At 37.5% G+C, this 14,951-nt stretch overlaps 2 non-coding genes across 2 annotated transcripts; both read left to right on the top strand.

Annotated features, from left to right (window-relative positions):
• Nucleotides 1–659: 659 nt before the first annotated feature.
• Nucleotides 660–763, top strand: LOC148546206 (small nucleolar RNA R71). Its single transcript, XR_015901673.1, has one exon. It is a non-coding gene; the product is annotated as a small nucleolar RNA R71 (small nucleolar RNA).
• A 12,817-nt stretch (nucleotides 764–13,580) lies between these two features.
• On the top strand, nucleotides 13,581–13,684 carry LOC148546205 (small nucleolar RNA R71). The gene has a single exon (XR_015901415.1). It is a non-coding gene; the product is annotated as a small nucleolar RNA R71 (small nucleolar RNA).
• Nucleotides 13,685–14,951: the final 1,267 nt, after the last annotated feature.

Here is a 14,951-nt window from a genome sequence, read left to right as displayed (position 1 = left end):
GTGCTTCCAAATTTCTAATGGAAGACCTTGTTTCATTCATGAAACTTAGAGTGGCCTTAGATAGATCAGAGACTATATTTGCCAAGTTAGATGGATTCTGCTCAGAACTCTCTGTCTTTTGCTGAGTGGATGATGGAAAAGGCTTGCTATTGCTAAACATGTTTCTTCCACCATTATTAAAGCCTTGTTGAGGCTTTTGTTGATCCTTCCATGAGAGATTTGGGTGATTTCTCCATGAGGGATTATAGGTGTTTCCATATGGTTCACCCATGTAATTCACCTCTGCTATTGCAGGGTTCTCAGGATCATAAGCTTCTTCTTCAGAAGATGCCTCTTGAGTACTGTTGGATGCAGCTTGCATTCCATTCAGACTCTGAGAAATCATATTGAATTGCTGAGTTAATATTTTATTCTGAGCCAATATGGCATTCAGAGTATCAATTTCAAGAACTCCCTTCTTCTGAGGCGTCCCATTACTCACAGGATTCCTCTCAGAAGTGTACATGAACTGGTTATTAGCAACCATGTCAATGAGTTCTTGAGCTTCTGTAGGCGTTTTCTTTAGGTGAATGGATCCACCTGCAGAAGTATCCAATGACATCTTAGCTAATTCAGACAGACCATCATAGAATATATTCAAGATGGTCCATTTTGAAAGCATGTCAGATGGACACTTTTTGGTCAGCTGCTTGTATCTCTCCCAAGCTTCATAGAGGGATTCACCTTCTTTCTATCTGAAAGTTTGAACATCCACTCTAAGCTTACTGAGCTTTGAGGAGGAAAGAACTTGGCTAAGAAAGCCGTGACCAGCTTATCCCAAGAGTTCAGGCTATCTTTGGGTTGAGAGTCCAACCACACTCTAGCTCTGTCTCTTACAGCAAACAGGAAAAGCATAAGCCTGTAGACCTCGGAATTAACCCCATTGGTCTTAACAGTATCACAAATCTGCAAGAATTCAGTTAAGAACTGAAAAGGATCTTCAGATGGAAGTCCATGAAACTTGCAGTTCTGCTGCATCAGAGAAACTAATTGAGATTTCAGCTCAAAATTGTTTGCTCTAATGGCAGGAATGGAGATGCTTCTTCCATGTAAATTGGAATTAGGTGCAGTAAAGTCACCAAGCATCCTCCTTGCATTATTATTATTTTCGGCTGCTATCTCCTCTTCCTGTTCGAAAATTCCTGTAAGGTTGTCTCTGGATTGTTGTATTTTAACTTCTCTTAGTTTCCTTTTTAGAGTCCTTTCAGGTTCAGGATCTGCTTCAACAAGAATATTCTTGTCCTTGCTCCTGCTCATATGACAAAGAAGGGAATAACAAAGAAGATATGAAATCCTCTATGTCACAGTATAGAGATTCCTTTGTGTGAGTAGAAGAAGAAAAGAATGTAATGTAAAGAAGAGAAGAGGAAAAACTCGAACATAGAGAGGGAGGTGGTGTTCGAATTTTTTGGATGGAAGAGAAGTGTTAGTAGATGAATAAATAAATAGAATAAGATAAGAGAGAGAAGTTTTCGAAAATAAATTTTAAAAAGGAGTTAATGATTTTCGAAAATTAAAGGAAGAATAAAATTAAAATTAAAATTTAAAACAATTAATTAATTAAAAAGAATTTTTGAAAAAGAGGGAGGTATTTTCGAAAATTTAAGAGAGATTGAATTAGTTAGGTAGTTTTGAAAAAGATATGATTGAAACAAAAAGATAAGATTGATTGAAAAAGATTTGAAAATTAAATTTAAAAAAAAAAAAAGGATAAGAGGTTAGGAAAGAAGTTAGAAAAGATTTTGAAATTGAATTTGAAAAAGATATTATTGAAATAAAATAAAAAAAGGATATGATTGAAACAAAAAGATATGATTGATTGAAACTTATTTTGAAAAAGATTTGAAAAAGAAATTTAAAAAGATTTGATTTCGAAAATTAAAGTTGATTACTTGACTAACAAGAAACTAAAAAGATATGATTCTAGAGTTTAAAGATTGAATCTTTCTTAATAAGCAAGTAACAACTTGAAATTTTTCAATCAATCATATTAAATGTTAGTAAAGATTTTGAAAATCATGAACTAAAATTAAGAAAAAGATTTTTAAAAATTAATTTGAAAAATTTTCGAAAATATTAGAAAGAAATTTTGAAAAAGATTTGATTTTTGAAAAAGATAGAATTTTTAAATTGAAAATTTGATTTGATTCATAAGAAACAATTAAATTTAAAAAGTTTTTGACTAAATCAAATCATATTTTCGAAAATTTTGAGTAATATAAGGAAAAGATATTTTTTTATTTTTGAATTTTTAATGAAGAAAGAGAAAAACATGAAAAAGACTCATAACATAAAAATTATGAATCAAAACACACAATGCATGCAAGAATACTATGAATGTCAAGATGAACACCAAGAACACTTTGAAGATCAAGATGAATATCAAGACTTATTTTTGAAAATTTTTAATGAAAAAAGAACATGCAAGACACCAAACTTAGAAATTTTCAAACTTCAGAAACTAACATTGAAAAATGCATATGAAAAACAAGAAAAGACACAAAACAAGAAAATATGAAGATCAAACAAAAAGACTTACCAAGAACAACTTGAAGATCATGAAGAACACTATGAATGCATGAATTTTCAAAAAATGCATAAATTTTTTTAGAAAAAAATGCAATTGACACCAAACTTAAAAATTGACTCTAGAATCAAACAAGAAACAAAAAATATTTTTGATTTTATGATTTTATTAATTTTTTTGGATTTTTGTATATTTTTATTTTTTTGAAAACCTATAGGGAAAAGGAAGCAATGAATTCAAAGTCCTTAATCAAGATTCCAGGAATCATACCAGGTTAGTCTAAAGCTTGATGGCCAGCCAAACTTCAGCATACCATTTTGAAACTTTAGAATTCATTCTTAAAAATTTAGAATAATTTTCGAAAACAAAAGGAAAAGAAAATTACCTAATCTGAGCAACAAGATGAACCGTCAGTTGTCCAAACTCGAACAATCCCCGGCAACGGCGCCAAAAGCTTGGTGTTGTTGCCGGATTAAAAACTTGGCACCATTGTGGTCTGGAAACAATTGTGAAATTGTTGTTCGAAATTGATTGTCCCCGGCAACGGCACCAAAAACTTGGTGTGCGAAATCGTGATCATTCCATTCCTTGGTAACAGCGCTAAAAACTCAATACACACGTTCATGATCTTATATCTGTTTCATAACTTCGTACAACTAACCAGCAAGTGCACTGGGTCGTCCAAGTAATAAACCTTACGTGAGTAAGGGTCGATCCCACGGAGATTGTCGGATTGAAGCAAGCTATGGTCACCTTGTAAATCTCAGTCAGGCGGATTAAATTGTATTAAGAAATTATAGTGGATGAAAATTAAATAAAATATAAAATAGGATAGTGGTACTTATGTAATTCATTGGTGAGAATTTTAGATAAGCGTATAGAGATGCTTTTGTTCCTCTGATCTCTGCTTTCCTGCTGTCTTCATCCAATCAATCCTACTCCTTTCCATGGCAAGCTGTATGTTGGGCATCACCGTTGTCAATGGCAACTTCCCGTTCTCTCAGTGAAAATAGTCCAAGATGCTCTGTCACGGCACGGCTATTCATCTGTCGGTTCTCGATCATACTGGAATAGGATCTATTGATCCTTTTGTGTTTGTCACTACGCCCAACACTCGCGAGTTTTAAGCTCGTCACAGCCATCCCTTCCCAGATCATACTCGGAATACCACAGACAAGGTTTAGACTTTTCAGATCTCAGGAATGGCCATCTATGGGTTCTAACTTATACCACGAAGACACTAATAACTCGGACTCGGTCCCCTGTATTAGATATCCAAGAGATATCCATTCAATCTAAGGTAGAACTGAAGTGGTTATCAGGCACGCGTTCATAAGTTGCGAATGATGATGACTGTCACGATCATCACATCCATCATATTGAAGTACGAATGAATATCTTAGAAGCGGAATAAGTTGAATTGAATAGAAAAACAGTAGTACTTTGCATTAATCCTTGAAGAATAGCAGAGCTCCACACCTTAATCTATGGTGTGTAGAAACTCTACCGTTGAAAATATATAAGTGATAAGGTTCAGGCATGGCCGAATGGCCAGCCCCCATGATCTAAGAACTAAACGTCCCAAGATGTCTAATACAATAGTAAAAAGTCCTATTTATACTAAACTAGTTACTAGGGTTTACAGAATTGAGTAAATGATGTAGAAATCCACTTCCGGGGCCCACTTGGTGTGTGCTTGGGCTGAGCTTGAAGTTTACACGTGGAGAGGTCATTCTTGGAGTTGAACGCCAGTTTGTAACGTGTTTCTGGTGTTGAACTCCACTTTGCAACTTGTTTCTGGCGTTTGACTCCAGAATGTAGCATGGAACTGGCATTGAACGCCAGTTTACATCGTCAATCCTTATTCAAAGTATGGACTATTATATATTGCTGGAAAGCCCTGGATGTCTACTTTCCAACGCAATTAGAAGTGCGCCATTTGAAGTTCTTTAGCTCCAGAAAATCCACTTTGAGTGCAGGGAGGTCACAATCCAACAGCATCTGCAGTCCTTCTTCAACCTCTGAATCTGATTTTTGCTCAGGTCCCTCAATTTCAGCTAGAAAATACCTGAAATTATAGAAAAACACACAAACTCATAGTAAAGTCCAGAAATGTGATTTTTAATTAAAAACTAATAAAAATATACTAAAAACTAACTAAATCATACTGAAAACTATGTAAAAACAATGCCAAAAAGCGTATAAATTATCCGCTCATCAACGGTTAACAGAATAGAAGTTTCATCTGCACCATGCACCTAATAGTAGAACAGGCTGTCTAGAAATCCCTAAGGTGCTTACTAGGCTCTTGAGCAGGTAAGCCATGAAACTTGGGCATCAAGTTTATTAGTGCAGTCTTTAGTTCAAAATCTGCAGCCAGATTTGGATGATGCACTTGATAAGGTTGCAGTGTAAAATCTGGGGCTCCAGCTTCCTGGAGAGTAATTTTCCTAGGTTCCGCCATGTTACTTGCACGTGAATCAACTGGATCAGTGGTAAAGGAGCTTGTCTTACTCTCAGATGGCGGTTCAGATTCACCTTCAGAGGCCAACCGACGTCGAGCTCGCCTAATACGTGAAAGAGTTCTTTCAATTTCAGGATCAAAAGCGGCTAAGCTCGGATCAAGCAATGAACGCGTCATTCAATGAGAAAGATATATAGCTCATGGTAATAAAATAAAAATAAAATATGCAAATAGATAAAAATATGTACACTAATTAATAATCTAGCACACTATTGCAACTCCCCGGCAACGGCGCCAAAAATTGATGCATGGCAGAAGTTGACCAATTAAGAAATTAATAAACGAAATGTGTTGCAAGTATAGTCCTTAACCAGCTAAGATCTGCCTCGTCAATTTAGAAAAGTTGTCACGAAATTTAGAAATAAAAATGCTGGGAGTATCAGTCCCAGGTCATCTCCCAACGAGTTGCAGAAAAGGGTGCTAATTTATTAACTAGTAATTTTCAAGAAAGTTTAAGTTGGATAATGAGCAATTTAAAATAACTGTAAATTAAAGCAATAAACTAAGAATTATTATTAATATTAAAAGGCCTTGACTGGGGGAATGATTAATTGAAAGTTCTATCCTTGTTGGAATCTTCTCTAGTGTAGTGTAAAGAGGTTGTTGTTTTCACTTAGTTAACCCTTACTAAATAAAGGAAAGTCAAGTGATTGAGCTAACTCTTATCCGCAAATCCTAGCCCTCTCCCTTGGGAAGGTCTAGCATTAGTAGATACAGAATTAGCCAACAATGTCCAATTTGACTAAGCACTTGAGCATTCCAACTCAAGTGTCTCCTTTTAATCAACCCCCATGTCAAGTAGAAAATCTACTCCGTTGACATGGATATAATACTCATAAAAGTATAAGAAGTCATAATAAATAAAATAGAGGATTAACAATTAATTAAAAGTAAAGGTAACTCTATATATTAATAAATCCAAAATGGAACATACTTATCTGAATAGGGTCAATGATCAACTGAAAAGAGTAAAGGAATAAAGAAACAAACTAAAGTAGTAACCTCAACGGAGGTAATGACTCTTCAACATCCAAAATCCAAAGCAAAAGCATAAACTATCAATGTAAAGCTAATCTAGATTCAGATCTAAAACTAAAAGTAATCCTAATATCAATGTATCTGAATGTGTGTGGATGCGTGTTGAGTCTCTGCATGTTTCCTAGCTTTAGTCTGTGTTTCTGGGCCGAAAACTGGGTCAAAATGTGGCCCGAAATTGCCCCCAATGCATTCTGTTATTTCTGCAAACCGCGCAGGTCACACGTACGCGTCCGTCCACGTGTTCGCGTCATTTAGCAATTTTCCTTGTCACGCGATCGCGTCGTCCACGCGTTCGCGTCATATGTGCAGACTCCAATCCACGCGTTCGCGTCAGGCACGCGCTCGCGTCGCTGTGATATCTTCATTCCGCGCGCTCGCATGAGCCATGCGCTCGCGTCAGTGTTCGCTAATCATCTCCTTAGTTTCTTGTGTTCTTTCCATTTTTGCAAGCTTCCTCTCCATTCTCTGAGTCATTCCTGCCCTATGAAGCCTGAAACACTTAACAAATAGATCATGGCATCGAATGGTATAAAGGAGAGTTAAAATATACTAATTAAAGGTTTCTAGGAAGCAAGTTTTCAACCATAAACAATATTAGGAAGGAATTATAAAATCATGCAATTCATATGAATAAGTAGGTAATGGCTTAATAAAAACCACTCAATTAAACACAATATGAATCATAAAATGGTGATTTATCAATTACACTTGGGAAAATCCAACAAGTATAGAAATTTCAATTAATCTTCTCCCGGTCAAGGCTTTTATTTTGATTATATAAATTCTCTCATTAATTTTCATTGCTTTAATTTACAATTATTTACTTTTCTGCTCTTCAACTCTTAAAATTTCTTAGAAAACTGGTGCACAAAATTGTGATCCCTGCTAATGGCTCCAAAAACTTGGTGCTCTAATATTAATTCATAATTTGTCACAACTTCGATACAACTAACCAGCAAGTGCACTGGGTCGTCCAAGTAATAAAACCTTACGTGAGTAAGGGTCGATCCCACGGAGATTGTTGGTGTGAAGCAAGCTATGGTCATCTTGTAAATCTCAGTCAGGCGGATATCAAATGGTTATGGAGTTTTCAAATAATAATAATAATAAATAAACAGAAAATAAAGATAGAAATACTTATGTAAATCATTGGTGAGAATTTCAGATAAGCGTATAGAGATGCTTTCGTTCCTCTGAACCTCTGCTTTCCTGCTGTCTTCATCCAATCCTTCCTACTCCTTTCCATGGCAAGCTTTCTGTAAGGCATCACCGTTATCAATGGCTACATCCCATCCTCTCTGTGAAAAAGGTCCAAATGCTTTGTCACGGCACGGCTAATCATCTGGAGGTTCTCGATCATACTGGAATAGGATTCACCCTCCTTTTGCGTCTGTCACTACGCCCAGCACTCGCGAGTTTGAAGTTCGTCACAGCCATCGCCTCCCAGATCCTACTCAGAATACCACAGACAAGGTTTAGACTTTCCAGATCTCAAGAATGGCCATCCATGGGTTCTAACTTATACCACAAAGACACTAATAACTCGGACTCGGTCCCCTGTATTAGATATCCAAGAGATATTCATTCTAGCTTGTTTGCATGTAGAACGGAAGTGTTTGTCAGGCACGTGTTCATAAGTGAGAATGATGATGAGCGTCACATAATCATCACATTCATCATGTTCTTGGGTGCGAATGGATATCTTAGAAGCGGAATAAGTTGAATTGAATAGAAAAACAGTAGTACTTTGCATTAAATCATGAGGAACAGCAGAGCTCCACACCTTAATCTATGGAGTGCAGAAACTCTACCGTTGTAAATACATAAGTAATGAAGGTTCAGGCATGGCCGAATGGCCAGCCCCCAAACATGATCAATAGATCAAAAGATAATCCAAAGATGTAAATACAATAGTAAAAAGTCCTATTTATACTAAACTAGTTACTAGGGTTTACAGAACTAAGTAATTGATGCATAAATCCACTTCTGGGGCCCACTTGGTGTGTGCTTGGGCTGAGCTTGAAGTTTACACGTGCAGAGGCTTCTTTTGGAGTTGAACGCCAAGTTGTAACGTGTTTTTGGCGTTCAACTCTGGTTCGTGACGTGTTTCTGGCGTTTAACTCCAGACTGTAACATAGAACTGGCGTTCAACGCCCTTTTGCGTCGTCTAAACTCGGTCAAAGTATGAACTATTATATATTTCTGGAAAGCCCTGGATGTCTACTTTCCAACGCAATTGGAAGCGGGCCATTTTGAGTTCTGTAGCTCCAGAAAATATACTTTGAGTGCAGGGAGGTCAGAATCCAACAGCATCAGCAGTCCTTCTTCAACCTCTGAATCTGATTTTTGCTCAAGTCCCTCAATTTCAGCCAGAAAATACCTAAAATTACAGAAAAACAAACAAACTCATAGTAAAGTCCAGAAATGTGAATTTAACATAAAAACTAATAAAAACATCCCTAAAAGTAACTAGATCCTACTAAAAACATACTAAAAACAATGCCAAAAAGCGTATAAATTATCCGCTCATCACAACACCAAACTTAAATTGTTGCTTGTCCCCAAGCAACTGAAAATCAAATAGGATAAAAAGAAAAGAATATACTATAAATTCCAAAATATCAATGAAACATAGCTCCAATCAGATGAGCGGGACTTGTAGCTTTTTGCCTCTTGAATAGTTTTGGCATCTCACTTTATCCATTGAAGTTCAAAATGATTGGCATCTATAGAAACTCAGAGTTCAGATAGTGTTATTGATTCTCCTAGTTCAGTATGTTGATTCTTGAATACAGCTACTTTATGAGTCTTGGTCGTGGCCCTAAGAACTTTGTTTTCCAGTATTACCACCGGATACATAAATGCTACAGACACATAACTGGGTGAACCTTTTCAGATTGTGACTTAGCTTTGCTAAAGTCCCCAATTAGAGGTGTCCAGGGTTCTTAAGCACACTATTCTTTTGCTTTGGACCTTGACTTTAACCGCTCAGTCTCAAGTTTTCACTTGACACCTTCACGCCACAAGTACATGGTTAGGGACAGCTTGGTTTAGCCGCTTAGGCCAGGATTTTATTCCTTTAGGCCCTCCTATCCACTGATGCTCAAAGCCTTGGGATCCTTTTTATTTACCCTTGCCTTTTGGTTTTACGGGTTATTGGCTTTTTGCTCTTGCCTTTTGGTTTAAAGAGCTTTTGGCTTTTTCTGCTTGCTTTTTCTGCTTGCTTTTTCTTTTTCTTTTTTTTTTCTCCATTTTTTTCTGCAAGCTTTGTATTCACTGCTTTTTCTTGCTTCAAGAATTATTTTTATGATTTTTCAGATTATCAAATAACATGTATCCTGTTCATCATTCTTTCAAGAGCCAACATATTTAACATTCTAAAACACCAAGTTCAAAAGACATATGCACTGTTCAAGCATTCATTCAGAAAATAAAAAGTATTGTCTCCACATCAATATAATTAAACTAAGTTTAAGGATGAATTCAAAACTCATGTACTTCTTGTTCTTTTGAATTAAAACATTTTTCATTTAAGAGAGGTGATGGATTCATATTCACTACTTTAAGGCATAGACACTTAGATACTAATGATCATGTAATAAAGACACAAACATAGATAAACACTTAACATAAAGAAAACGAAAAATAGAAAATTTGAGAACAAGGAATGAGTCCACCTTAGTGATGGTGGCGTTTTCTTCTTGAGGAACCAATGATGTCCTTGAGCTCTTCTATGTTTCTTCCTTGTCTTTGTTGCTCCTCCCTCATAGCTCTTTGATCTTCTCTAATTTCATGAAGGATGATGGAGTGCTCTTGATGTTCCACGCTTAATTGTCCCATGTTGGAACTTAGTTCTCCTAGGAAGGTGTTGATTTGCTCCCAAAAATTCTGTGGAGGAAAGTGCATCCCTTGTGGCATCTCAGGGATTTCTTGGTGATGAGCTTCTTCATGCGTCTCTTGAGATCCATGAATAGGCTCTCTTGTTTGCTCCATCCTTTTCTTAGTGATGGGCTTGTCCTCATCAATGAGGATATCTCCCTCTATGTCAATCCCAGCTGAATTGCATAGATGGCAAATGAGGTGAGGAAAAGCTAACCTTGCCATAGTAGAGGATTTATCAGCCACCTTGTAGAGTTCTTGAGGTATAATCCCATGAACCTCCACCTCTTCTCCAATCATGATGCTATGGATCATGATGGCCCAGTCTATAGTAACTTCAGACCGGTTGCTAGTGGGAATGATTGAGCGTTGAATGAACTCCAACCATCCTCTAGCTACAGGCTTAAGGTCCAGTCTTCTCAGTTGAACCGGTTTGCCTTTTGAGTCAATCTTCCATTGAGCTCCTTCCACACATATGTCCATGAGGACTTGGTCCAACCTTTGATCAAAGTTGACTCTCCTTATGTAGGGGCGTGCGTTCTCTTCCATCATTGGCAAGTTGAACGCCAACCTCACATTTTCCGGACTAAAATCTAAGTAATTCCCCCGAACCATGGTGAGATAATTCTTTGGGTTCGGGTTCTTACTTTGATCATGGTTCCTAGTGATCCATGCATTAGCATAGAACTCTTGAACCATTAGAATTCCGACTTGTTGGATGGGGTTTGTTAGAACTTCCCAACCTCTTCTTTGGATCTCATGTCGGATCTCCGGATACTCATTTTTCTTGAGTTTGAAAGGGACCTCGGGGATCACCTTCTTCTTGGCCACAATATTATAGAAGTGGTCTTGATGGGCTTTGGAGATGAATCTTTCCATCTCCCATGACTCGGAGGTGGAAGCTTTTGTCTTCCCTTTCCCTTTTCTAGAGGATTCTCCGGTCTTAGGTGCCATCAATGGTAATAAAAAAACAAAAAGCTTTATGCTTTTACCACACCAAACTTAGAATAATGCTCGCCCTCGAGCAAGAGAAGAAAGAAGAGATGAAGAAGAAGAAGAAACGGAGGAAAGGGAGAGAGGTTGTGTTTCGGCCAAGAAGAGGAAGAGAGGGTTGTGTTGTGTGAAAATGAAGAATGGAGGGGTTTATATAGTGGAGTGAGAGGGGTTAAGTTCGGCCATTTAGGGTGGGTTTGGGTGGGAAAGTGATTTTGAATTTTGAAGGTAGGTGGGGTTTATGAGGTGGGTTTATGGGGAAGATTGGATGGATGTGAGTGGTGAATGGGTAATAGGGAAGAGAGAGATTGAGGTGATTAGTGAAGGATTTTGGGGAAGGGTGTTTATTGGGAAGAGAGGATGAATGAGAAGAGGGAAGAGTATGAGTGGAGGTAGGTGGGGATCCTGTGGGGTCCACAGATGCTGAGATGATCCTGTGGGATCCACAGATCCTGAGGTGTCAAGGAATTGCATCCCTACACCAATTAGGCATGTAAAATGCCTTTGCATGCAATTATGGCATTTAAATGCCGAATTGGTGCTTGTTCTGGGCGTTCAGCGCCCAGATGCAGCATGTTTCTGGCGTTGAACGCCAGTTCTATGCTTGTTTCTGGCGTTCAGCGACAGCTTTCCTCAATGTGCATTCCTGGCGTCTGAACGCCAAGATGCTGCTTGTTTTGGGCGTTCAACGCCAGATGCTCCTTACTGGCGTTTAAACGCCAGTGAGCCCTTACTCCAGGGTGTGATTTTTCTTCTACTGTTTTTTATTCTGTTTTTAATTTTTGTATTTATTTTGTGACTCCACATGATCGTGAACCAAATAAAACATGAAAGAACAATAAAATAAAAATAAAATTAGATAAATAAAAATTGGGTTGCCTCCCAACAAGCGCTTCTTTAATGTCAATAGCTTGACAGTGGGCTCTCATGGAGCCACACAGGTGATCAGGTCAATTTTATAGACTCCCAACACCAAACTTAGAGTTTGGATATGGGAGTTCAACACCAAACTTAGAGTTTGGCTGAGGCCTCCCGACACCAAACTTAGAGTTTGACTGTGGGGGCTTTAGTTGACTCTGTACTGAGAGAAGCTTATCGTGCCTCTTTTCCATGTTTATAGGATGATAACCTTGTGCTTTAAACACAAGGGAGTCCCCATTCAATTGAAGGACTAATCCAAGGATGATGGATTCATCCTCATCCTTTCCAGTGTCTAGGATTATGAAATCAGCAGGGATGTAAAGGCCTGCAATCTTTACTAGCATGTCCTCTACTTGTCTATAAGCCTCTTTTCTTGAATTGTCTGCCATCTCTAATGAGATTCTAGCAGCTTGCACCTCAAAGATTCCCAGTTTCTCCATTACAGAGAGTAGCATGAGGTTTATTCCTGACCCAAGGTCACATAGAGCCTTCTCAAAGGTCATGGTGCCTATGGTACAAGGAATTAGGAACTTTCTAGGATCCTGTTTCTTCTGAGGTAATCTCAGTTGATCCAATGCATTTAGTTCATTGGTGAACAGGGGAGGTTCATCTCCCCAAGTCTCATTACCAAATAAATTGGCATTCAGCTTCATGATTGCACCAAGGTACTTGGCAACTTGCTCTTCAGTGATATCCTCATTCTCTTCAGAAGAAGAATACTCATCAGAGCTCATGAAGGGCATAAGGAGGTTCAATGGAATCTCTATGGTCTCTAAATGAGCCTCAGATTCCTTTGGTTCCTCACAGGAAAACTCCTTGTTGATCATTGGACGTCCCAGGAGGTCTTCCTCCTTGGGATTCACGTCCTCCCCTTCCTTCTTGGATTCGGCCATGATGGTTATATCAATGGCCTTGCACTCTCCTTTTGGATTTTCTTCTGTATTGCTTGGGAGAGCACTAGGAGGGGTTTCAGTGATCTTCTTACTCAGCTGGCCCACTTGTGCCTCCAAATTTCTAATGGAGGACCTTGTTTCATTCATGAAACTCAGAGTGGCCTTAGATAGATCAGAGACTAAGTTTGCTAAATTAGAGGTACTTTGTTCAGAGTTCTCTGTCTGTTGCTGAGTGGATGATGGAAAAGGCTTGCTATTGCTAAACCTGTTTCTTCCACCATTATTAAAGCCTTGTTGAGGCTTTTGTTGATCCTTTCATGAGAGATTTGGGTGATTTCTCCATGAGGGGTTATAGGTGTTTCCATAGGGTTCACCCATGTAATTCACCTCTGCTATTGTAGGATTCTCAGGATCATAAGCTTCTTCTTCAGAAGATGCCTCTTGAGTACTGTTGGATGCAGCTTGCATTCCATTCAGACTCTGAGAAATCATATTGACTTGCTGAGTCAATATTTTATTCTGAGCCAATATGGCATTCAGAGTATCAATTTTAAGAACTCCCTTCTTCTGAGGTGTCCCATTACTCACAGGATTCCTCTCAGAAGTGTACATGAACTGGTTATTAGCAACCATGTCAATGAGTTTTTGAGCTTCTGCAGGCGTTTTCTTTAGGTGAATGGATCCACCTGTAGAAGTATCCAATGACATCTTAGCTAATTCAGACAGACCATCATAGAATATATCCAGGATGGTCCATTCTGAAAGCATGTCAGAATGACACTTTTTGGTCAGTTCCTTGTATCTCTCCCAAGCTTCATAGAGGGATTCACCTTCTTTCTGTCTGAAGGTTTGAATATCCACTCTAAGCTTACTCAGCTTTTGAGGAGGAAAGAACTTGGCTAAGAAAGCCTTGACCAGCTTATCCCAAGAGTTCAGGCTATCCTTAGGTTGAGAGTCCAATCATATTCTAGCTCTGTCTCTTACAGCAAATGGGAAAAGCATGAGCCTGTAGACTTCAGGATCTACTCCATTAGTCTTAACAGTGTCACATATCTGCAAGAATTCAGTTAAGAACTGAAAGGGATCTTCAGATGGAAGTCCATGAAACTTTCAGTTTTGTTGCATCAGAGAAACTAATTGAGGTTTAAGCTCAAAATTGTTTGCTCCAATAGTAGGGATGGAGATGCTTCTTCCATGTAAATTGGAATTAGGTGCAGTAAAGTCACCAAGCATCCTCCTTACATTATTATTATTTTCGGCTGCCATCTCCTCTTCCTGTTCGAAAATTCCTGTAAGGTTGTCTCTGGATTGTTGTATTTTAGCTTCTCTTAGTTTCCTCTTCAGAGTCCTTTCAGGTTCAGGATCTGCTTCAACAAGAATGTTCTTGTCCTTGCTCCTGCTCATATGAAAGAGAAGGGAATAACAAAGAAAATATGGAATCCTCTATGTCACAGTATAGAGATTCTTTTGTGTGAGTAGAAGAAGAAAAGAATGTAATGTAAGGAAAGAGATGGGAGGAGAATCCAAACACAAGGGTGAGGAGAGCAGAGATATGAGATGAAGAGAAGTGTTAGTAAGTAATTGAATAAATAGAAGAAGATGAGAGAGAGAAGTTTTCGAAAATTAATTTTTGAAAAGGGGTTGATTATTTTCGAAAATTAAAGGATTAAAATTAAAATTTAAAACAATTAATTAATTAAAAATAATTTTTGAAAAAGAGGGAGGTATTTTCGAAAATTAGAGAGGGAAAAGTAGTTAGGTGGTTTTGAAAAAGATAAGAAACAAACAAAAAATCAATTAGTTAGTTGAGAAATGATTTGAAAATCAATATTGAAAAGATAAGAAGATAAGAAGTTAGAAAAGATATTTTAAAATCAAATTTTTGAAAAATATGATTTAAAAAGATATGATAGAAAGATATGATTAAAATTAGTTTTGAAAAAGATTTGATTTTAAAAAAAATCAAAATTAATGACTTGACTCACAAGTAATCACAAGATATGATTCTAGAACTTAAAGTTTGAATCTTTCTTAACAAGTAAGTAACAAACTTGAAATTTTTGAATCAAAACATTAATTTTTTATGATATTTTCGAAAATTATGAGATGAAATTAAGAAAAATATTTTTGAAAAATA

The sequence above is a fragment of the Arachis ipaensis genome, chromosome B9 (assembly GCF_059453495.1).
Source record: "Arachis ipaensis isolate K30076 ecotype BB chromosome B9, ASM5945349v1, whole genome shotgun sequence".
NCBI lineage: Eukaryota > Viridiplantae > Streptophyta > Magnoliopsida > Fabales > Fabaceae > Arachis > Arachis ipaensis.
The sequence above is the reverse complement of the archived record's forward strand: the minus strand, read 5'-3'. Positions and strand labels throughout refer to the sequence as shown.